The sequence below is a fragment of the Heterocephalus glaber genome, unplaced genomic scaffold, assembly GCF_053883595.1.
Source record: "Heterocephalus glaber isolate CG9 unplaced genomic scaffold, H.glaber_assembly_v1.0 deba00001773, whole genome shotgun sequence".
Classification (NCBI taxonomy): domain Eukaryota; kingdom Metazoa; phylum Chordata; class Mammalia; order Rodentia; family Bathyergidae; genus Heterocephalus; species Heterocephalus glaber.
This window is the reverse complement of record NW_028258463.1, coordinates 552,575-576,442: the sequence shown is the minus strand read 5'-3', so window position 1 is coordinate 576,442 and position 23,868 is coordinate 552,575. Positions and strand designations below refer to the sequence as shown.

Here is a 23,868-nt window from a genome sequence, read left to right as displayed (position 1 = left end):
GCTTGTGGCCACCCTGGCGCCAGGATGAAGGGCTCACCTGGGGACCTCAGAGCATTCTTGTAATTTATTCTGATCTTCTGTGGGAGCAACTAACCCACTTATTCCTGTTTCTTTTGTCTATCCTAAGACCAGGGCCAGGCAGGGGAGCTGGAGAAGGCAGGGTGTGGAGTGAGGGAACTCTGAACTCTTAGGACACCTAGACCCTGCATTGCCACATTTCCATAGAATGTAGACCTTGTAATCAGAAGTACTTTGCAGACCCGCAGAGGTCGCAGAACGTACCCCAGGAGAATACCTGGGGCAAAGAGGCGAGCAGCCTGGGGTTCAGTGTTTGTGGCTGAGATAAGACCTCAGATCCATTGAATATAGGCATGGCACACCTCAGAATGCAGGATTCTGGCAGCCAGGGGGTCTTGGCCTTTTGGGGAGGCCTGGGGCCAAATGAGTGTGGCCTTGGGCCTGTGCCCATCAGAGATGTGACTGCAGGGAGGCTGGGACCAGTGGCTGCCAATCTCCACTTCCAATCTGGGAATCACTGAGCGTTCTGGTGGGAGGAAGGCCAACACCATGATGATGATGATGATGATGATGATGATGATGATGATGATGATGATGATGATGATTGTTTTTCTGACACAGCTCCTGGCAGGTGTATGAAGCCACAGTGAGCCTTCTTGCTGCCATTCACTGAGGCCCTCCATCCTGGCGGCTTTGCCTCAGTTTTCTTTCCTGGATGATGCATTCTTGATGCTGGCCAGAAGGAAAATGAGCCTTGCTATGAAAGTCAACATTTTCCTCTTTTCAAACTTCATTTTCATTCTCCAAGTACTACATTAGTATTATAATTTGCTCCTGATACCACTTAAATTGGTTGTGATTAAAGCTTTTTCTTCTTTTTCTTTTTCAACCAGAATTGCTGCCTGGAGTTCACATATTAATAAAGACGAAAAAGATAACGTCTGATTTATAATGTTCTGAATTCCTCAAGTCCTTCCTTTGTAATTCTCTACAGTATTCCTCTAGTAAAGTAAGGCACCCATCCTGTTGTCAGGGTCTCAGTAATCCCCATGAAAAGCGGGGAGAGGATGCCTGAGACATCCTACATGATCCTTTGAGGTGATGGGCCAGAGATAATCAAGATGGCGTAATTACTGGGTGTCTTTCCTCCCCACAGTTATCTCATGGTGGCATTGCAGTATTCAGTAAATCCACTGGGACCCTTTAAGGTCAAGAAATCAGGAAATAAAAATGTCATAGTATTTGACATAATCGATACTGAGGGTTCTCAAATAGTCATCTAAGTCTTTGCTAGCCAGTACTGGATTGGCAAGGATTGAAAAAAATAGTTTCTCATGCCAGCCATGCCCCCAGAATGCTGAGCATCAGCCAGCAGGCTCTACAGACCAAGTGGGAGCCAGGTGTGATGACACATGGCTTTAATCCCAGCATTCTGGGAAACCGAGGCAGGAGGATCGGAAAGTTCTAGCCTAGCCTAAGGCAACTAAGAGACTTAGACTGTATATAAAACTAAAAAAGGGCTGGGGATGTAGCTCAGTATGAAGGCCCTGAGTTCAATCTCCAGTACCCAGGGGAGGGGAGACCGAGGGGGCCCCCTCAGAGACCTGGAGAGCAACCGTCTGTCCTCCATCCTCAGCCTTAGCTACTTGCTTTCCAGGAATTTTGGAAGTGGGAGCTCTGGGTGTTTGTGTCATCCCCATCTGTCACAAGAAAGGTAAAAGGAATGATTGCTATTACATTAGGAATTTGATTTGTCTCATGATAAAATCTGGTTGCATAGTGATCTATAGCAAAAAAAGAAGGAAAAGATGAATGAAATTCCTGCCCTCACTTGCCACCTCCTGATTCTTTTATTCTTTGGTGGTTAAGTACAGTGAGAATATCAATAAAGAGGCGAGTGGTTCAGATCTCAATGAGGAAAGCTTGCCAGGGGATAGTATTTGTCGAGTGGCAGTCTGGCCTGGATGAGCACTATCAGATTGCCTATATTTGGGTCATAACATGTCCAGATTTCTGTTCCTTGGCCATCTCAGTCCCTGCCACCAGAAGGCGGCATTCAGGATCCAAGGGCAGGGGGGAAACCTTCTTAAGCTTACTAAAGATCCTGCCTCCTCAGGGAATGGAGAGAGGAGGATCTTCTCATCTGCCTGATTTATTTGTGTATGTATTTATTTGCAGTATTGAGGGTTGAACCCAGGGCCTTGGCACTGAGCTACATCTCCGGCCCTTTATAAATATTTTTGGGGGGCGAACAAGGTCTCATTAAGTGGTGCAGGCTGGGCTCCAAGTTTTAATCCTCCTACTTCAGCCTCCTCCGAGTGAGTACTAGGATTACTGGCCTGTTCTTCTGACATTGCTGCTGAAACTCTCTGGGTGGGATGAAGGCACTGCTCTGTTGCCCTTGGGAGCATTTTCACGCCCTGTACCTGTGGGAGTGAATGTGATTGGCAGGCTATGAAGTACCTGACCCAGCCTCACCCTGCTCTTTGAGGCAGGTGAGCAGGGAAAGTTTTAATCTCCACTACACAGATGAAGAAAGCTGCCCTTTGGAGAAGCTGCGGTGTTTGCATGAACTTGGGAGCCAAGCCAAGCCTCTGTGTCTTGAACCAAGTGCCCTTGGGCCCTGAGATTGTTCCTCTGTTCCCATTCTAATGAGCAGAAACCTCTCCCGGCACCTTTGGTCTTCAGGACCACCCCTGCGATAAGACAGCGAGGGTGAAGGCGATTAGAATGCCCCTTTCCACAGCAGAGGCAGCCAAGGCTCACAGAGGCCAAATAACAGAGTAATAATTATTCTGGTCGGAGTGTATTCATTTTATTATACATAGTTTATTCTCACTGCCTGCAGCAAGGGGCCCCCATTAAAATACAGCATCCTGGTTTTATAGAGAAGGCAGCTGTAAGGCCAAGAGGTCTCTGATGTGCCCAAATTAATTTGGGGCTTCCAGATGCCCACGCCAGAGGGCTTCATGATGCATCTGTGCCCACGAGAGCCTCATGGTTGGCTCCCTGGCTGGTGCCAGGTGACAGATAAGGACCTGAAATGGGGCCAGGGGTTGGGGGAGTCTAGGGGTGGAGGCTCTAGTGGGACTAGAGGGTGATGAGCACTTGAGGAGCTGCCGTTGGTCTGAACAGTGAAATTTGCATGTTCAGCCTTCGGGGGAATTTTGTTTTTCTCCACAAAATAACCTGTTTTGAACATTTCTCTCATGGCAGGCACTATTCCAGTTGCTTTCACATCTGCCCTTGAATTCTCTCCTCTCAGCAACACCAGGAGTCAGGCCTATGCCTCTTTCCCCCTCCACTTGAGGAAACTGAGGCTCAGTGGTGAAGAAACACCTGGGCTGTGCTGTGTGGCAGGTTCCATGCTGAGCGCAAGGAACACATCAGTGAACAGAGCAGAAACAAATCGCGGTCTCAACAGAGCTAAGCTCTAGTGGAGAGAAGCACGGGATAAAGAGCAGATACAACAAAAAGTCAGGGGCATAGCACATTAGGAAAGGACGGGGAGCCACTTAGAAGGAGCAACAGTGGAACAGAGTGACGAGGCTGAGAGCCCAGGTGGGCTGTAGGTTTAGGGCACAGCACGTGGTCCCCGAGCTTCAAGCTTGCAGTTTTGGTCAAGGTGAGCCCTGGGGCTGCGACTATTCATCATTTGGTCAGGTTGGGCCTCGGGGGAGGGCGGAGGAGTGAGCCCTGCCAGGGCATATGTACATTTGATCTGATGTCCTCTTTTCAGAGAGAAAGGGAGGCCCAGCCTTCCAGAGGGAATGATGTGGCCAAGGTCACCCACTGAGTTAGCGTAGGAACCTGGTCTCACACCTGTTTCTCTGGCTTTGTCCTTTTGGTAGGTCTCCGCCTATGCTCCCAGATTGTGTCCGTTTACCCCATTTTCCCCAGCCTGGCCTATGCTATGGTGGTCCCACACCAGCCCCAGAGTCCACCCCCCCATCCCTAGCCTTGTATCTCTTCTTTCCTCTTAGAAACTTGCATCCCTTTACCCCCACACCCCAGCACCCAGAGTGGGGAATTAATGCTTTCTTATTTGAAGAGATCTGCGGCTGTCATTTTTGATATCTTCTGTTTTTGTATGCAGGAACGCAGAGCACAATTAGAATACAGTTATATATCCTCATAGTTATTAAAGCTTGGATTAACATGACATAAAGTTTTGTCTGGGGAGTCTTTTGCTATGGCTCAGGGAGCATTTTTTGTGACAGTAATAGGCTACAGTTAATATACTTGAATGATACTAGAATCTGTGTTATAAGGCAGAACAAAAGGGGTTTATCTGAAGCTGAATTACAAAGGTGGAATTATCACTGCGAATGATCCACAGAGATCTGGGCTTAATTATTGTCGCTTGTGTCATTTCAGCATAATATGGGTAGTCACTAGAAGAGAGTAGAAGTGAGGGAGGGCCAGCTTGTCAGTCACCCCATAGATGGCCCGGATTCCTGTCCCTTCTCTGGAGCACCTTGCTGGTCTCCTGCCCAACAGAGCCACCAAAATGAGACCTTTTTCCATCTGTGGCTGTGACTGTAGGATGCTTCTGAGTCTTTCAGTGTTTCTGCCAGATGTTTGTAATGACTCTGATGTCCCACTGCCAGCCCAGTCCCTGTCCCCACTTTGAATCCCCTGCCCTCCTGGGCTGTTGCACCATCCATGAGGCTGATGAACAGGCTGATAAACAGATGGAGTTTTTTCGACCTGGAGCTGCTGCTACTACCTTCCAGAGCCTAATTGCTTTGACAAGCAGGAGGCAAGCTAATGTGCTCTGTCAGCCATTTGGTCTCAGAGGCTGGCTGTGGCTCGCCCAGGTGTTTGGCTATGGTGGGAGCAGGCAGGTGAACCGATTCCCCATCTGCTTCCAGAGGACAAAGTGCAGCAGCCCGGGAACCAGGAGGACCTGGGCACTTGTCACCAGTCAGGGCACTCCTGCTCCTGGGGTGCAGGGAGGAGTCCAAGGGGCAATGGTGGGAACATGGTAGATCCAAAGCTGAGCTGGCAGACCAGGACACCCAAAGGCTTTTAGAAATGCTGTTTTTGGGACTGCAAGCTCAATCCCATCCTGGGAAGCTTAGCAACTTAGCAAGACCCTGTCTCAAAAAATAATGGCTAGGGGGCGGGGGATTTAGCTCAGTGATTTCGCTGCCTGCCTCACAAGTTCAAGGTCCTGAGTTCGATCCCCGGTACCAAAAAATAATAATAATGGCTAGGGATGGCACTCAGTGCAGAGGACCTGGCTTCACTCCCCAGTACCACCCTCCCAAAAGCCAAAAAACAACCTATTTTATATATATATATTTTGGACCAGGAATCAAACTCGGGCCCCTTGCCCTTGCAAGGCAGGCAGCAGAACCACTGAGCTAAATCCCCAGCCCTCAACCTATTTTATAAAGATCATTAGTATTGTATTATCCACCCATCTGGAGCACAGTTACAACTTGTTTTGTTGGTGGCTAAATTCAGCTGTCACCCTTACCTTTACCATTAACTATGAGAGGCAGAGCCACTTTAAATGGCCAAAGTGATTCCATTGGGCTTTTTAAAATGTAGCTTTTTATGCCAAATCCATCTTCTGAGAAGGGGGTCATGCTGGGACTTTTTGAAAAACTGTTCCAAGTTGTCCAGCTTTTAAAGCGAGGAAAGGGAATGGTCTTTGGCAGGCAGCTTTGTGAGGAGGAAGTATACGGGGTACCTTGCCGTTTTCTCCTGCAGTCTTATAGCCATGCTGGGCGGGTTATGTCTCGGAGAATGAACAGGTAGGCAGAGTAACTGGCTCAAGGTTATGTGACTTGGAAGTCAAGAGGACAGGCTTTGAAGTCTTAAGTGTGTGAAGACTGTACTTTTCAACCAGCCCTGTATTTTCCAATTATGGCCTTCTGATTACCTTGTCAGGAATGACTTTGGACCCTTATCCAAAAAACAGATTCCTGGGCCCGACCAAGAGCTACTGAGCCAGGCTCTCTGGGGAGCATCGTGGGACTGTGTGCTCAGCAAGGGCACCAGATGTGGCCCTTGTGTGCACAGATGGCGGCAAGACCCTTCACTGTCGGGACAGCTGATGATGTCCAGCCCCGGTGTCCCCATGGAGACCAGTGATGACTGTCTACCTCACATCCCAAAATACTCTGCATTCCAGCCTCGGTATATTATGCCCACTGGGCTGGAGTGACAGGAAGTGGGAACAGTGGCCTCAGATTACTTTAGAGCCAAAGTAAATGTGGAATTTTCTTCACATTTCCCGTTTTATTTATTTAGTTAATTTACTTATTGGGGTTTTTTGAGACAGGGTCTCCCTGTCTTGTTCAGGCTGGCCTTGAACTCACTGTGTAGCCCAGGCTAGCCCTGAACTTGCAGCAATCCTCCTGCCTCAACCTCCCAAGTGCTGGGACTACAGGCGTGGGCCACCACACCCGGCACATCTCCCATGTTATACATGAGAGAAGTAAGAGAATTATACCCAGCGGCACATGTTCATGGAAGAGCTAGCCCAAGTAGCTGTGACTTCCGCTGCCCACTACAAAGTAAATGTCATCCTTTGCTTTTCCATTGCTAACATGATTTAAAAGAAAGGTTGGTTTTAATTAGAATAAACACAGTATTTTTCTTGCTGCAACAAGGCCTTCAAAGGGGAAAAGAAAAAAAAAACCTCAATACCCCAATTATGCCAGAGCATTCCCAGTCCTATCCAGGAATAATTACAAAATACAGCTGATGCTTGTTCTCTCTCTTGTTTTTAAATGAATAGCTAAGTATCTGTCAAGATGATGAGCGCCTAGGCCGCTGACGGCCTTGCGATCTCAATTTGTTCCCAAGAACTGCAGCGGTGAGGACGTGAGCTCTGTGGTTTTGAGCTGTGAGGCATGGCTGCACGTGCGTCGTGTGGCTGGTACAGGCTTCTCCCTTGCTCTGGTACCGAGGTGAGGGCTGGAGGGAGAGGCTTACACCACCCCACCACGAGTCTCCTCTTCTCTGTGGAGCAGTAAGGTGCGGATTCCGCACAGCACACAGCATGGTGGGTTCTGAGGATCTTTGCACAGAACTGGCTTGGCTTGGTTGGGGAGGAGTCCTCTGGTTGCAAGTGACTTTTTAATTAGTTCATGGAACTTTTGTTTCTAAAGGATGCTGAGTATCAGGGCAGGGGGTGTAGCTCAGTGGTGGAACACTTGCCCAGCACATGTAAGATTCTGGGTGCAGTCTGCAGCCCTGCAAAAATAATAAAATAAGTAAAGGATATCACCTGATGGATTAAGATGTCAGTTTTGGTATTGACAATATTCATTTGGTGACAGTGATGATTTTTTTTTTCCAGAGACTAAAGGTAAATATCTATGTTCTCACTGCCACCTCCAATGTCCACATTGTTCAAAAGACAAAATCAGAGGGCTGACTTAAAGGGAAAATAATCATAAAACGTATTATCCCATAGTTCACAGCATGTTTTTAAGTATGGGGTAGTGTGGGTACCTGAAAACTTACTGGTTTGAAACACTGACAATCATCTTATTACTACTGGTGGTTTCTGTGGACCAGGAATCTGGAAGGGGCTCAGAGGGTGGTTCTGGCTGGGAGGAATCAGAAAGTGGCCAGAGTAGCACAGTGGAGGGCTGGACAGACATCTCTTTTCTTGTGTAGTCTCAGGACTTCTCCCTGTGACTTGTCTGCATGAGCTGCTTTGAGCTTCCTCACATTATGGTGGCCTCAGGGCAGTCAGTCATCTTATGTGACAGCTCCAGGCTTCAGCACAAGTCTTCACACCTTTTCCAGTCTAGCCTCCAAAGTCATATAACACAGGTGAGTCCCAGACACAAGTAGAACAAAGCGGAGGGGACATAGGCCCCTCGAGGTTACATTGTAGGTGGCATGTGGAAAGGGGGAGGTTTTGTGGCCATCTGTGAAAAATGCAGTCTGCCCTGGGTGTTGATTACCTGTAGACACACCTTGGAGAGGCGGGAAGTGTTATCACCATTTTATAAATTAGAACAGCAAAGCCAGAGATGTCATGTGGTTTGCAGTTACTGAGTGGTCATTTGAACCCATACCTCTAGCTGTCAAGAAGAGACAGCCTTGGTTGCCTGTGGGACAAGGGGAAAGAAGACAGTACCAGTTGACTCGTCCAGGTGACATTTGGGGGTAGATGTGGCTCTATTCTCAGATTTCTTTACAGCATCATCTGACAGGAATTGACTTTTTCTCCCCTGTGGTCTCTTGGGTGCAGGAGGGAGTGCACAGAGTAGACTAGGGGCAGAGGAAGACCCCAGAGGAAGAGGTGGGCAGTGCCCTGTTGGGAGAGCAGCTGGGGTTACTACTGTCTGGTGAGCAAGAGCCACCTGGGTACACAGGGATGATGACCAGGCTTCACCTAGAGGGTGCGCAGTGAAGGAGAGGTTCTACTGAGACCTACACATATGAAGACAGACCACTAGCATTAGAACAGTGATGACAGCATCAGCAGCTCCTCCCACATGTGCTTCCATGTGTGTGCGCACTGTGTGGTGCCTCCTCACCCAGCCTCACTTCGTTCCCTTTTAAAGATCATTCTTCTAACGGGACCTCGGAGGGTTAAGTAAGTTGTCCTGTCGCTTGCCCAAGGTCATGGTGTTTCGGGAGCATCATGTGTGAAGCCTGGGCTCTGTGACCCCATGGCTGAGCCTTGACCACCTGCTAGTGCACAAGTTGGCCACTGGAGTCTGAGTCTCTGAACAGCCAGGCGGAGGACACCCACAGCAACGCTTCCTGTGTCCAGCAGCAGTCCTCGGCCAGACTTGTCAAAAGCGAACATGCTTCTACGTGTTCGCTGCCACACCAGCTCAGCCCGGAGCTCTTGTTTTGTCGTAGCATTGAGATTGCGGGAGGATGCCCCGTCAGTAGGAACCCTTCTCCCTGCGCCCGTAGCCCTAGGCCAAGTCCGCAGCACTCAGAGAGGGGTTCAGCCCGTCCTGCCCCCTGCAGTCTGTGCAGTGTTGCTGGACTGATCTTTGAAGTGGGCTCCATCCCTCAGTATCTAAAGCATTCTGGTGTGCTTGTGGAGGAGACTGAATGAACATGATAAGGGAGTGCTGATTCAGCTGCCCTCGCTGCTGCTTGGCTGAGCCCATTTCCCCTTTGACAGTGAGATGGACCTAGAATAGCCACTGTGCCTGGGAATTTTATATCAGGCTTCTGGAAAGCCTGCTTCATACCACAGTCACCGTGTGGCTTGGGCTGTTCAGGAAGATTTAGCTGCCCTGTGCGAGAGGATGCATTTGACAGTGGGCCACGGCCAGCCCTGCAGGACATCATTTACTATGGGTCTCCTTGAATTTCAGAGATTACGATAAACATTGTGGGTTCAGGCCCTCCGAGCTCATCTGAGGGTTTCATGGCCAGTTTCTAGGAGGATCCTGTCCTCTGCAGTTGCAGACAGGTACGGATTACCAGGCAGGCAAAGAGGCCCAGTGGCTTTGGTGCTGTCCAAGGCCTATAGGCAGGAGAGTGGAGGGCAACCCAGAGAAAGAGGGCTGAGAATCACATTAGCACTTACAGAATGGTCTGTATTACCTGGCCCATTTTATCAGTGACATAGCTCAGAGTTTAAGAGCATGGGCTCTGAAATCCACTGTTGAGTTTCAATCCAGGCTCTGCTCCTCCTAAGCAGGGTGGGTGTGGCTAGTTACTCAACCTTCCGGATCTCCATTTCCTCATTTATAAATGGAGATAGTACCTTCCTTGAAGGCACCATGTGACACCTGAACCAGGTGATATTGTGAGGTGTCTAGCCCAGTGTCGGATGTACAGTAATTATGTGATAAGAGTTAGCTGCTATTATTGTTGCTGTTATTATTAACTACTGAAGGATGATGGCAGAGAATGGAGGAAGTGGCTCTGCCATTGTTAAATCAGTTACTGTTCTGCCATCCAGGAAGTTCTGGGCTCCAGCACCTAATGTTGGGTCACTGCTGTGGTCAGAAGGTTCTGGTCTGAGGATATCCATGTGCTTATGTGTGCATGAGTGTGCATGCACACATATGTATAAGTGTGCATTTTCTGTATATTGGGAGCCTGCCACCTCCCCTTCCGCAACACCATTACATACTCAGGCTCCACCCTGACCTCCCAGCCCACACTCCATGGCCCAGCTGTGGCCTTGGAAGCAGATGCACAGATGGGCGTGGGTCTGCATTCTGGCTCACTCACCAAACCCTGAGCTTCTGTTTATGACTAATTGCTTTGTTTGTTCTCTATAATACACTTACTTTTTTTTTTTTTTTCACTGATTTACTCCTCTTTGTAATTAGGTGTAGTGATTAGAATCTTGTTCCTATTACAATGGAGTTTTTCTTTTAATTCATGCACATTCACTGGGCCTGTCCCTGTTCCATTGATTGTCCCCAATTGGCTTTTCCCAAATTGTCGTATAAATTACAGTTCAGGGGTGGCTTAGAGACTGATGCGAGTCCAAGGAATCAGAGAGCTGACTGGGAATTTTGTTAGTTAGCTAACTAATAATTACACATTGCTGAAGATGCAGGCTTAGTAATTCAGGGCACAGGAATTGCAAATTAGTAACTATTCTTCACTATATTTTCCCCATGTAATTCTTTTTATTAAAAATGTTGTCATACACATATTTTGCTAGGAAAAAATGTGGAAAGTAAAAACCATAACATTGACAGTGGTGAGTCGTACTTCTGTTTGCTCATTGGCAGTTTCTGCTATGTACGTGTAATGCATGTACTTAAAAAATGAAGTGTTTGGCACTCCTTTTAGGATAGATGAGGAATAATCCATTTGTCAACTAGTCCAAGGTCACCCTACACAGTAGCAAGAGTCTGGGTCTCTAGAGTCCCAGAGCAATTGCTCAGTCCCCAGAGCTGCGCTTCATCAGTCAACAGTGGTCATTGAGCCCTTGGTCTGGGGTCAGGGACACAGTGCAGTTCCTGTTCACAGGTGCCTACTCTTCTGCTGACCATGACTGACCTCTCGGATTCCCTAGGCTTTGGTTTCTGTTTCCCAGATCTTGTCCTTCATGACATATAAAGGTAGTGGAGGCCAGGGTGTGCCCTCTCATCTGCTTCTACCTGCATGTTTCGCCCACACCTCCCTTGTAGCCCCCGTGCAGCCTCTTTGCTGACAGCACCCAGGGCTGTATGCCTGGCCACTCATGGCCTCACGAGACAGCTGTTGGAGCTGGTCCCTGAGAATCTCTTCATGGATTTCCTTGTAGTCTGTCTTCTGTTTCCATGGAGGTTGGACAGAGGCGGGTTCCCCATAAGTAGAGGGGACTGAGGGGAGTGAAGAGCAGTTGACCAGTGGACTGGACAAAGGGATGTGCATCTGGAGGAGACAGAGACAGAAGGCAAGGTAGGTCCAGCTGTCCTCATCCCTTGTGCCCATGGACATTTCCTCGGGAACATGGAAGGTTTGCAGCGCTCTTTCAGTAATAGTAACCAGGCTTCTGAGTGGGATCATTACTGGTCAGTGATTCCAGGAAGGAGATCATCTCGTGTTAGGTCCAGAAATTGTGACCAGGTCTGGAAACCAAAAGATACGTAGAAAAAGTAAGGATAGGGTGAAGTCACATCAAAGGAAAAAGTAGGGTGGTCCCCTCTAATCCTTGGAGAACAAATCCCAAGACCCCCAGTGGAGGACCAGGATCACAGATATTCCCAAACCTCACATATACTGTGTTTTTTCCTATATATACATATACAAATTCAATGTCTTTTCCATATTAAGTAAGCACTTAGCACATACCGGCCATCACTTTCACAGTTTGAAGTGTAACAACGAAAGCAGCATGAGTTTCTTTTTCATTCATGGATAGATGTGTTCTTACTATGATCTTAGCAACCTCATAATACTATTATCTTTTCTTATCAAATGAGAAACTTTTTTTTACCTTTTCGCTTTAAGGAACCACATTATGACTTCTCTTTGGCATGTGTGAATTGCCAGTGTCATAGTCTTGCGCTTTGGAGCTATCATTAAGTAAAAGCTTACTTGATCCCAAGCCCTGTAATATGGCAACAGTTGATCTGATAACCAGAATGGCTTTTAACAGGTAGGTAGCATGTGCAACATGGATACACTAGGCAAAGGGACACTGAATATCCCAGGCAGGAAGTTGTGCGATTTTATCCTGCTACTCAGAATAACATTCAATTTAAAACTTAGGGATTGTTTGTTTCTGGAATTTTCCACTTAATATTTTTTGGACTGAGGTGGACTGGGTAACTAAAACCCTGGAAAATGAAACAACAGGTAAAAGGAGACGGCAAGGGTATCCCGCTCTCAGCCCAGATGGAGGAAATGGAGTTGGGAAGCTATGAGCTATGTAGGGCAGTGTTAAGACATGTTGGGACTTGAGGTCCCAGAATATCATTGTGGCGGGAAACCAATAGAGACGTGTAACCAGTGCTCCGAGAACAGGAATGGGAGGAGACCACAGAGAGATGGGAGCCTGTGGAAGCCATGTTCTTCATGGAGTAGAGTTCAGATGGACAGAGCATGGAGGCCAGTGAGGCCTGAGGCTGTGTGGGGAGGGGATGAAAGGGGAGCCAGGGAACAGAGACGGGAGCAGAGCACCTGGTGCTTAGAACCCTGGGAACAAGGGTGGACATAGCAGGAGGTTATGATTTGGGATAAACCCTGAGTTTTCTTATTTAATAAGAAAGGCAGGAGGGCCTTCCAGACATACCTGAACAAATTAACAGGTTAAATCATCATTCCCGAATACATTTCTTGCTTTCCAAAAGAATGCTTCAGCACAGTGGCTTAAACAGATGTTTGCACAACTTTGTGAGATGTACAGACTACTTTGCAAAGGAAGATAAAACCCAGAGAAAATGAGATTTAAGGTAAAGGCCACATCCGTAGTTACGTGGTCTGGTTGAATGGCATCTCAATGGGGGAGTGCCATATTTACTCATGACTTAGTGTGTAAGTGGGAGTGGGGTGAGGGGACAAGGTGACAAGCATGTAGGTGATAAAAGCAGTTTCTCTGAAAGTTCTATGGCTATAGATTTTCTTCTCTGGAACCAAAGAGAAACTTTAATGAGTTTGCCTTTGCAGTTAAAGCACCGTTTTGTTCTGTGGCTGAGACTTTTCTAAATAAAGCAGTCTTCCTTTTTACCTCCTCTCCTTACGCCACGTTCCCCCTCCCTCCAGACTCTCTTTAAAATAGACTTTCATGCATGAGGAAGCATCATAATGTAATACTTGCCTTATCTGCGCACTTACCCAGCATGCATTCACAAAAGACAGTGGGAAAGCCTTCGATATCTCCATTGGGTGCTGAGATTGGACGTTTTCTTTGAGACATCCTCACCTGGGCAGGACCCTGATAGGGCAACGGGCCATCATCAGAGCTGTGATGCTTCTGGTCCTTTCCTGGGAAAGGTGCCCACTCGGCTTCCTTTGTGTTTCATGGGTCCTGCACTTGTCTGCCTCATGATAATGCACGAGATGTGTCTTAAGGACTCAGGGAAACCTGTGGGGTTATTATGGCTCATTTGGTAGATGAGCAGGATCTGTAATTTTCTGTTGTGTATTTGTCTGCACAGAGATGTGATAAAGATGACTCCTGGCCTCTTTCATTTTCCAGATGTCTCACGAGTGGATAAACATCGCTTCTTTCTCTGGCTGGGGGTGTACTCTCTTTGGTTTACTGCTGATGCTGTCTTCCCTGGGAGGGATGTGGTCCCTTCCTTTTCCCTGAGAGCAGCCATTTTGCATTACAAGGTCTTGCCTGGCCTTCCAGGGAGCGGGGAGAAGGCTGTTCTTTGGAGAAGGCTGTGTGATCTGAAGAAGTCTGCTGTGTTTTCCAGAGCTGTTTAGACATCTGGATCAGCTTAGCCTTTTTGATGAAAGTTGAGCAAAGCTGGAGCTTGTTTTTTTGTGCCTGTTGAAGGGGAAGCCTTCCTGTATTCGCCTCCATGTACAGAGTGAGGGGACAGCAAGGGTTAGATCAAGCGTCTTGGAAAGGGAATGACCTAAACTCGTGAAGGCAGATTTCTGACAGCTTGGAAATGGGGTATGTGTGTTGGGGCCAGAGGCATCTGCAGGATGATTTCCAAGCATTTTCAGGTCTAGAGCAGACTCACAGGCCTCCCTGCTGCTTGGTAAATACATCTTGGGGATGCTAATTTTGTTGTACATTGAGATGGTGAATGTTTTCTTGCAGTTATTTGGCATTAGGCTATGGAGAATCCTTTCTTATTTCTCTCCCTTTTATTTCACCTTCAGGATTCTTTGATGATCATTTAGTCTGACTTAATTTCTCCATCTCCCCTGTATCTTTTTCTCCCCCACGATGACTAGAAGAATTAAGACCAGGGCTTTTTCCTCCAAATATGATGTATCCTCTTCAAGTAGGAGGCTGTGTACTTATTCCAAAGATCCCGCCTTTGCCCTGAGCCTTTTCAAAGGCTTCACTATGAACTCATATTCAAACTCTGGCATTTTCCCCCAAATATCCTCACTGGTGATAAATCTTTGGCCTTTGAAAGTGGATGTGATTTTTGGAAACCGTCACCATCCTTAGCTCCAAATGACTTGTGGCCAAGATTGATAGTGCTGTTTTTGGACCAAAATGCAGAGGACTATAAAATAATAAGACCAGTTGTCTTGTATGACCTAGGAATGCACTAGGAGGGAATCCCAAGAAAATTGAGGAAAAAAATCTAAGTCTTAATGAAAAAAAACAGGACCTTCCACAGTGATTTGTTTGAAGGGGATGATGACCATTTGGTATCTATCTCGGTATGTTTCTTAATCAAGCAACAAGATAGAAGTTGTATTTCGTTTGATCCTGATGTGCATTAGACATGAGGCCGAGTCAGCTGACACTAGATAAAGGTCCCAGGGTCAAGTTCAAGTTAGTGGAGACCTACCGTGGAGCACATGGTGACCGGAAATTATCCTTTCAGAGCTGCTGAGAGTTTGCAGGGTCAGGACAAAGGACAGCCACGTTGAGGGCTTCATCACCCATTCCTCCCCTGTGGGCAGTTACTGGCTGGCAGCTCTGGGAAAGAGGCTCTGGAGAGCCAGGCTGATCTGAGTCTGCCCCCAGCCCCTGGCCACACACTGTGACCACACCACCCTGTCATCTCCTGCCTTCGCTCCATGAGGACTTCTCAGAATTGGGGTATTTACACTGACATCCTGGTCCCAGAGAAAATCAGCCCATTTGCTACACAGATGACTTAATAAAGATTCAAATGACAAGAACCTCATAGCTCATCTTAAAGTATTGAGTGCAAAATCCATTTAAGGGCGAAAGTTCAGGGTCTTTAATAGGGCTTGAAAGGTTTTACTGCTGACTGCACAGATGTCCAGAGTGAGGAGAAGCCACACCAGGGGACATAAGTTGCTCTTTGCAAAGCCTCCTCTGAAGCCTGTGACCGGCCCCATAAAGAAGTTTGAATTCTAAATGCCATCTGATGTGTCAGAGTAGAGTGCAGATATACTGATAAGCCCAGCAGGATAGGCACAGGGACCCGGGGCCTGGGGTTCCTAGGCACCTTCTGGGGCAGCAGTGTTAGGTGAAGGAGGCCAGCCCCTGCTGGGAGAGGTGCCCAGGAGCCATGTGCTCAGGATTCTTGCAGATGCAGCAATGGCCAGAGGCCACAGGGCTGTCATAGGTACCCTTCCAGTAGAAAAGTCCTCAAGCTCAAGCCCCAAGTAGAGGGCTGTCTAGGGCTGGGGATGTAGCTCAGTGGTTTCGCCGCCTGCTGCCCAAGTAGAGGGCTATCTTAATGGAGAACAGTTCCAGGGTGCAAGTGAGAACACAACTGAGTCAGAGAGGCCTAAGTCATTGCAGAAGTAGACCGGGGTCCTTGGCCAGCCCTGCCTCTATCTTCCAAGTGTGAAAGATGGGACAGAGCATGGCTTCTGAGGAGTGTTACGGATGAATGAGCTGATGGTTGAAGAGTGCCTGGGAGATGAATTGGAAGTGCTAAGTATTGCTAGTTCATGTGGAAGTCTGAAAATCACTTTGCTGAACCATTCTGATAAATAATGAAATCGGGCTAGCGAGAAGGAAATTTCTGCCATCTGGAGACTGTTTCTCTTAAATATTTTTTTCCCAACTAGAAAGGGGGAGTGAAAGCATTCATAAGGAGCATTTGAGTCCCGCGGTCCGACAATGCCCTGCTTTCTTTCCTCCTTGCTTAGCTCCAAGTCCAAGCCATTGCCAACCTAATGGACTCCCACCAGCATCAACTTTGCTGTTCCCCCATGTGGACCCCTTCGGAAAGTCTTCTCTGCCTTCTCAGAACATTCCCATCCTTTAAGCCCTGCTTCATTTCTGAAGATTGCTAGCCAGATGGCGATCTTTTTGTCTCTCTTGTTCCAGCACTTCCAGGTTGGGTCTTGGGTGTGAGTATCCGCCCCAGCCTGCCCCTGCAGTGGGAGATGGAATATGCACATTTGCCAAAGGGGTTGTACCCGCCACATATTTTTCAGTTGTCAGTTCATTCTTAAATGGGGCCATTTGTCACACTACTACTGTGTCCCAGGAGGCTGCCCTGCCTTCTCCTTTCCCAGGGTTAGCCCCATGGGACTTGCAGCCTCTTGGTTGTTGTGTTTTCTGCAGATGTCTTTGGGGTCTGGTGTGGGTGGCCTGGGGGTAGGAGGAGACCTGAGTTCCTAGGACCCTCTTGATCAGGTGCCGGAGATGTTGGGAATGGTGGCCCTGTTCCCAGGCAGCCCTCCTGTTTATTCTTACCCTGACATTTTAAAGCAAGGTGCTAATACGGCTTCTGGCTCTGCTGTTGTGAGGTCATAAATAACACTGTGTTCCCCTGCCCCTCTTTTTGATTTAAAAAGCTATGAAAGTGCTGAAAACTGCAAGAGCTGACTGGGACAAGGGCATACATCAAGAAGTACCTTTTAAATAGGTTGTTGGCACAGTCTCCGCTTCTGTGGCTGCAGCCCTTGGCATATCAAATGGGGTTCTGAGCAGATATCACAGTCCCAGGGTTGGCTCGCTCCTCCCTCCGCTGCTTCACCCCACCCCCCCCGCTGCCCCGGGCACAGAGATGCACCTGCCACTGCATACAGCACAACTGCACTTTGGTTGGGTGACCAGAAACTCTGGAGCATTGATCAGTGAGCTTTTGGAGGATGTCATCAATCTGCCCCGGTAGGGACAAAGCCACCTGAGCTTTCCCATTGAGTCTCCAGGAGTGGGTTGGCCAGCCTGGAACACAGAAGTCTGGACTGTGGGGCCATTATCACCTTGGTCATTTGATTTTAAATTGATGGTGACTGGGGGCAAGGGGCTCCTTCACTGCAGTAGCTCTAAGGAACTTAATCCCCTGGGGCTCTTACACTCTCTGGTCAACTGCTTGTGGCTCACCAAGATGACCAAAAGCAGTTTCCTGAGGAAGTTAGTTCTGTTAAGAAAATCCCCAGACCTGGAGCTAAAAGAAGGAAAAACTGCTGAGGAGTTGAGGAGCCATTTAATTAAAAACAAAAAGCAGCGTAAATGAATTTGGCAAAAGTGTTCACGGAGTGTTACTGGCGGAGGAGAGTGAGGTTGCTTTGAAGTTCCCTCCTAGTCTAACCTTTAGGCTTGGTGGGGTGAGGATTTCTCACACAGTCTGGCTTGTAGGAAACATTTGTCTTTGTTAATTTATTTGGGGAAGGGTAGTAAATCTCCAGGAACTGGCTGCTGGCCCCTGTGCTTTTTGCAGGGGTATTTAAAGTAACAGCGCCTGACAGTTCACCAGCAGCTATGAGATTTTTCTGCTTCAGAAAGCAAAATATTATATTGTATGAGTTGTGCAATGCATATAAGTGATTTGAAGAATTCGGATGCTGCAAAAAGTACAGTTTCCAGCAGTGAACAGAGGAGAACTTCATCAAGTTAGAAAGTTAGTGAGTGGATAGAAGGCAGCAGTGGGCCAGGGGGTATGATACAGGTGTGCGGTGTGACCTGTCATCTTTGTTTAATTTCCCTTTTCCTTGGTCCCAATTTGAATTGCCAGAATATGTTAGATTGCAGTACATTCTTTCATTTGCCCGCTTTGTAATTCCTCTTTACCTCAAACAGATGAAAAACATGGCACTAAAGCAAATTGACAGCTCTTGAAATGAGAAAGATCTTTATCCTTCAGAGTGTTGATGCAAAAATAAATGAAAGGAAAACATGCTTGTTGGGTCTTGAAGCAGCTTGAATTGGTACTTTTTTTAAAAGGGTGGATGTGGGTTTTTCCCTCTGCCTTCTTTTTTCCTCTTGAGGGAGTTGTATAGCTTGGGGATGAAGCCAGACGGGGAGTTGGTGATTCTGTCAATTCTCATTTGCAAAGACCTGAGTCATGATTTGGAAATAAGGGTGTTTCCAAATGTTGCCACCCTAGGGGTCCTCAGAATACAGGGTCCTAAAGTTGAGTTCACTATTTCAAAAGCAGTCTGTTGGGCACCATGCCCCAAACCATATTAGGGCCAATTAAAGGGTCTTGCTTGCTTTATGCCACAAAAAGTTATCCACCATCCCTTCATGCCACAAAAAGCCTCCATGACAGTTAGGATCCATACCTCAGAAGTGTTAGGTTAGTAAGTTCAATTTGTTTGGTGACATATATGTATTTTAAGCGAGGCAGCCTTAAAAAAGAACAGTCGGAAACTTCTGGGTTGGGTGCTCTTTTCTGAGTATTTTTTCTTCATCCTGCAAAATCTTTGTGGAACCCAACCAACGGGTGCTTACTGACCACTTGCTTTCATAGTACTCTGGTTGGCGGTAGGCAGGGTGTGCAGAGCTGTATATGAATTGTCCTGGGGGGCGAGGGTGGTGAGGCCTGCCAAGGCAGGTACTCACGTGACAGTGGCCTTTCAGAGTCATGTGTGCCAGCATCAAGTGTGAGAAGCAGGCAAGGGCTGTGTCTTTCTACCATCTGTGTACCTTATCTGTGCCCACTTTATCCAAATCAAGAGAGATGAGGGCATAATTGTTTGCATTATAAACTGAACTGCCAGAGTTTCATGAAATAATGAGCCCCCTTGTGGTTTCCTTTTATTATAATTATACATTTTTATTTTTAAATAGGCTAGGACTTATAAGATGTTGTAAAAACAGTGCAAAGAGCTCTGGTGTGCCCTTCACCCAGCTTTCCACATTGATATTATCACTCATAACCATAGTGCATTGTTAAAACCCAGAAACTAGTGTTGTACATTATCACAGCCTCAGTTTTCACGTGTACTGGTGTCTCTGTGTGATATATATATAGATTTTTTTTTTTTTTTTGGTACCAGGGATCGAACTCGGATCCTTGCGCTTGTGAGCCAGGCGCTGGAACCACTGAGCTAAATCCCCGGCCCCATGTGTGTGTTATATTTTGAAATTGTATCACATGCATAGATTCTGGTGACCATCCTTACTCTCAGAATCCAGAACTGTTCCATCATCATCACCGTCACTCTTTGTGTTTCCCCTTAATAGTCACCCTCTCCACACCTACCCCCTGGCAGCCACAGACCTGCACCCTGCCACAATAATTCTGTCGTTTTGAGAGTGTTACAGAAATGAATCACACAGTATGCCATAAGCCTTTGAGATTAGCCTTTTTTTTCAACTCAGCGAAATTCCCTTGAGACCCATCCAAGTTGTATACCAGTGGCTTATTCCTTTTCATTTTGAGGAGTGTTCCATCCTAAGAGATTCCACTGGTTCTCCATTCCCTTCTGCTTCTAAAACATGGTTTGTTTGCATATGATTCACTGCAGTGCAGTGCATAAAGCCAGCTGCACTTATGGGGTTAAACCTCACATGTCCATACCAATTGCACTAGGTTGGAATGGATGGTGATCAGTACAGAGTCTGTTAGTCTCCTATGCAGCCCTCATCTAACAGATACTTAGACTCATGGAGCATCTGTGTGCGCCAGGACTGGGATGTCTACTGGTGATAAGACAGGGAAGAGAGACTTCCCACTGGCCAGATGTTTTCCTGTGCAATATTGTCAGCAATCTCTACTTCTCACAGCTAGAGGGAAGGTAAACAGAGATTGTCGTTCCTTTTCATCCAAGGAAACTAATCCACCTTGGAAAGTCTACCCAAGGCCATGTATATAGGTGGAGATGGTGGGTCAGGATTTGCACCCAGGGCGTGTGAAGCTGTGCCAGGTTCCTTTGACTCTACCAACCATGGTTTTTCCTATAGCCATGGAAACCCTCGGAGCCAGTTGCCTCCGCGGAAAACAAGTGGGCTGGACTCCTACCTTTTTGGTCCTTTCCGCCTCGGAGATTTTATGATTGTCTCTGAACAAGAAATAACTTTGCCAAATGACTGAATCATTTGCCTATAGCTGCACTTGAACTTTGTGCTCAGCTGTATTGTGTTAGCCATTATTTGAAGATGCTTTGGGAATATAAAAGTAACCAAAAAGAATGCCTTTAATAATAGTCCACAGTTCGGAGCTCCTTTCATTTTGCTTATTTCTGACAAAGTCTTTGGGTCAGGACTAGGACTGAGCAACCCATGGGATACATGACCCCGGACTCTGGAAGTGATATTAGGGACAGAAGGCAAGGGGAAAGGAGCAGGAGCTAATTTAGATGCCGGGGAAACTTTTGAGGTGGGTGGAACATTGAGCACTGACTCCGGTACAGTTCACAGAATTCTGCCTTGTGCCAAAATTGGGCTTTGGAACAGAGGAAGCTGCTATTTGGGGCATCTGCTGCTGAATTTGGGCCTGCACAGTTTCCCTGAGGGGGTGGGGCCGGGGAGTGTTTGAAGATCCCAAAAGGACTCAAAGCAGCCTTGGAGAAGGGATTCCTGCATTGGGTGGGAAGTGGAGCAGTGACCCTGAGTCACTCCTAACTCCCCAGTCAGTAATTCTGAGACACCTGAGATTCCTCTCTCCTCTGGTTATTGACATTCAGCCCCAGATCTGCTGAGTTTATCAGGATTACAGGGTAGTAGGGACCGGGACCCTGGGGTCCCGGAGGCCCACAGGACGTGTCACCGGCCCCACCTTCGGTGTAGTCAGGGCAGGTGGTGGGCTCTGGAATCTGAGAGACCAGATTCAGCCTCGAATCCTGGTGGGAGAAGGGGATGGGAGTGGGGAGGGAGGCACCTTGGCTGGCATGGGGGTGTAAGAAAGCCCCACAGTCATTCCAGACCTACATTCTTTTCATCAGTGCTGTGCAGCCAGCTGCGGGTTGGGCAGCTACTGGTCTATGAACAGATATGTCACCTTAGCCGGGCTCTCCCTCTCCTTCAGTCTTCATCCTCACCAGCTGGTCTGTTAAAGGGAGCGGGGTTAGAGGGTGTCCAGAGCCCTGTGCCAGAGGCTTATGCTATCCGATGTCCCCTTCCCCGGGGCCCTGGCCTTACCAAGATGCAGGTGAGTCCTCCATCCCATCATTAAGCCATGTAATTTACCAGCCTTGTTTTGCCGGCAGGAAAAAAAAAAAACAAAAACAAAAAACTGCAGATGGCCCAAGGGACTGCAACTGGGATTGGAATCTGGACTTTCCAAGCCTGCAAAACTCCTTTCTCCTCTCCTCCCCTCCCGATGGATGGCAGCAGCCACGCTTGTCACCGGCCGAGATTGCATTGGCCACAGGAGATGTGGATGATTTTTCCATTTGGTCCTGATGTTTATTTCATGCCCATCAATATCAGCCCATATTAGGACAGATGAGGTGGTTATTTACAGGCTGTGCATTTTCACACTTGGTAATTATAGACCTTTCCCCCGTTCGGTCAGAGTCGTGGAGCTCCATTTTGGCAATTAGCAGTTTAGTATTTGTTTAATGGAAATGCAAGAGAGTGTTACGGCACATCAGTGCTCCCCTAATGATTTGCCTCTCTCCTCTGGAGCTGGCAGGTTTGGGCCTTTTTCACGGTGGGTGAGGCCTGCTGGGGAGACACTGGAGACGGGGGAGGGGGGCATTAGGCAGCCTGCCTGCCAGTCCCCTCCCCCAGAGCACACTTGCATGCACTCACGCACGCACACACTCAAAACCAGTGCTGCAAATAGGCCTGGATTTCCAGAGCACAGCAGCCGCCACTCGAAGGAGCCTCACACAAGAGGCCGTTAGGCCAGATGCCATTTCCATGTGACAGCTGTCAGCCTGCTGTCTCCAACTGCTTCTCCTCCAACAGCTCGTGCCCGGCCTCTCTCCGCATCCCTCTCCTACCACCTCCCTTCTTTCACCTTCTCCTCTGCGAGCCTCTCCTCAGATAACTCCAAAGACAGCCTCGTGCCTGATGTCCCCAGGGTGGTGCTGGGCCCAGGGCTTTGTCTTGGTAGCCAGCACGGAGTCCCTGCACATTGTACCTTAAATGGGCTTCCCTTTCTTTAAGGTAGGGCCTCCTAGGTCTGCTCCCCCAAGGGCGTGCTGATCTCCTAGTGGATGTCCCTTGGTGTAACCCATTTGTAGTGAGGAAACAAAGAGCATTGGCTGTGGCTCCCAGCTTACCTGTGTGTGTGTGTATACATGTGTGTGTGCGCACGCGCACAAGGCTCTGCAAGGGGATAGCCCAGAGGGGCAGTAAATTGGGGCCAGCATCTTTTATAATGAGTATATTCTGAGTACTAGGCACTCCCAGGTACCATCTAAGCCATCTTGTCAACTCTGGGACAGGAGACACATTCTAAGTTCTTAGTTCTCACTGAGCAACATAGACTTCCATGAGCTGAGCCCTGTGCACTGAATTCCAGGGTCCCCTACCAGTTTGAGCTCTGCTGCCAGTTTGGCCAGTGACCAGAGAGGTCATAGCATTTAGAATCTGCCCATCTAACTGAAAGAGACTCCTACATCCTCTGTTCTGCACCTCTGCAACCCTTCACTCTCTTCCAAGCCAAGCAGAGCAGTATGTTCCATCTCATTGATTAATCATGTCTCTTTAACTTTTTGATAGGATTTGAAGGCAGATTTCATTGGTTCATCCAGCAGGCGTTGGCACTGTGCTGAGCCCTAGGGATTTAAAACAACACAATTCAGGGAGACCAATAGGAGATGAAAGGAGATATCAAGTTTAAAATCCTGGCTCCACTATTGATTGCATGTGTGATCCCAGGCAAGTTGTTTAATCTCAACAAGCCACAATTTCCTCACCTATAAAATGGGTATGACAATATCTACCCCAGAGCTACTTTGAGAATTAAATGAGCTTTGCAAATTGCCTATTAAGCACCAGTAAACATAGCTGTTACAACAATCACTATAGTGGGGATGTAGACATTACACTCCTTAGAGTCTGGTAAGTATTTGTGCAGTCAGAATGGCTGAGCAGGAGGTGTTGCCATTAGCTGGGTGAAAGGCCTGAATCTCTAGCATAGAGCTGTCTGCAGACAACATCCTGAAGCCCCCACGGGCAAGTGTCTTTTTGTTAGGTTCCTAGCTGCTGTCTGATAAACACTGGAGTTTGGTTTTCATCAAGTTGAATGGTAAAAATGGAATGGCCCCACAAGAACAGAGCAAGTAAAAGCAGGAAAAAAGAGTGCTGGTAAAAAGGGGTCCTGCTCACGTCATAGAATATTCTAACCATAGTAAGGCTTGGGAGCCGTCTGTGAAGAACTTAGGAGAAGTACTTATGCCATGGAACTGAGTACTGAAAAAGGGGTTAAAGTGGTAAATTTGGGGCTGCGGATATAACCCAGTTGGTAGAGCACATGCCTACCACGTACAAAGCCCTGGATTCCTTCTTCGGCACTACAGGGGAAAACATAAATTTTATGCTGTACATATTTTACCACAATATATAAAAATGTAGGAGAAACTAAGCAAAGTTGTTCCATTGCTACTCAGCTAAGGCGTGTGGGTTGGGAGTGAAGGAGGAGGCGGTGCCTGGAGACAGCAGCACCGAGGACAGAGGCTCCAAAGGGGAGGATGCCCAGGTGGGGCAGA

General features: G+C 47.7%; 1 protein-coding gene and 1 long non-coding RNA gene across 23 annotated transcripts in view; both read left to right on the top strand.

The window, feature by feature from the left end:
- LOC110344772 (uncharacterized) overlaps positions 1-966 on the top strand; it is a 68,098-nt gene extending 67,132 nt beyond the window's left edge. Inside the window, exon 2 of the long non-coding RNA XR_002387559.2 lies at positions 640-966. This is a non-coding gene — a long non-coding RNA (uncharacterized LOC110344772). The remainder of the gene's footprint in view (positions 1-639) is intronic.
- Msi2 (musashi RNA binding protein 2) overlaps positions 1-23,868 on the top strand; it is a 373,908-nt gene that overhangs the window by 209,200 nt on the left and 140,840 nt on the right. The window lies entirely within an intron of this gene.